Genomic DNA, 799 nt, shown 5'->3' with positions numbered 1-799 from the left:
GGTGACGTCATACGACGAGCCGAGAGGGGAAGGGGCGGGGCCGGGATGAGCCAAACCCGCCCCCGTAAAAGCTCCCTTCAAGAGGGTTGGGCAGAGGGGGCGGGGCTCAGCAGTAGGGGGCGGGGCTCAGAGGTAGGGGCGGGGCATCGTGGGGAAGGGGCGGGGCCTGGAGCAGGGGGAGGAGCTTCCCCTGTTACGGGCTATATAAGGGGAGGGTCGCTCAGTGGCAGCGATGAACTGGCTGGGAGCAGGTGGGGGGTGTCTCTGGCCCAGGCCTCTCCCCAGGGAGTGAAGCAGCCGCCAGGGTGACAAATTAGAAAAGACCAGAACTAGGGGATGACTCAGGCAGGGAGGGAGCAAAGAGAAGGGTTGAAAAACCCCCATGATTGTAATTGTCAAAGTGCTGAGGAGAGCCCGGCACCCGGCCGGGGATCCTGCAGGACCTTCTACCACAATAGCAGGAGCCAGATAAAAATTCAAGCCACCAAATGCAGGTGTAGATGTTGTGGGATGGGAGCAGGATTACAAACCGAGTCCCGTGCAGGGCTCTACGGCTGAGCGAGGCGGGAAAGAGAGATGTTCATCCCTTGGAAATAGCTGACTGTATTAGGAAAAGCCTTGGGAAATCTATCAAGAGCTAGAAGGTGACAGGGTGTTCCTGTGCTGGTGGAGTGTATTGCTAAAGAACAGGCTGAAAAAGGCCTGAACACTAAAAGTCTAGGGAAAATCAAAGCAGACTTCCAGCCCACCCAAACGTACGATGCAAACAAGTAGGGGAATATAGGGGGTCCCCTTGGAA

The sequence above is a fragment of the Chrysemys picta genome, chromosome 24 (genome assembly GCF_011386835.1).
Source record: "Chrysemys picta bellii isolate R12L10 chromosome 24, ASM1138683v2, whole genome shotgun sequence".
Classification (NCBI taxonomy): Eukaryota; Metazoa; Chordata; order Testudines; family Emydidae; genus Chrysemys; species Chrysemys picta.
Note: the sequence above shows the minus strand (reverse complement) of the source record.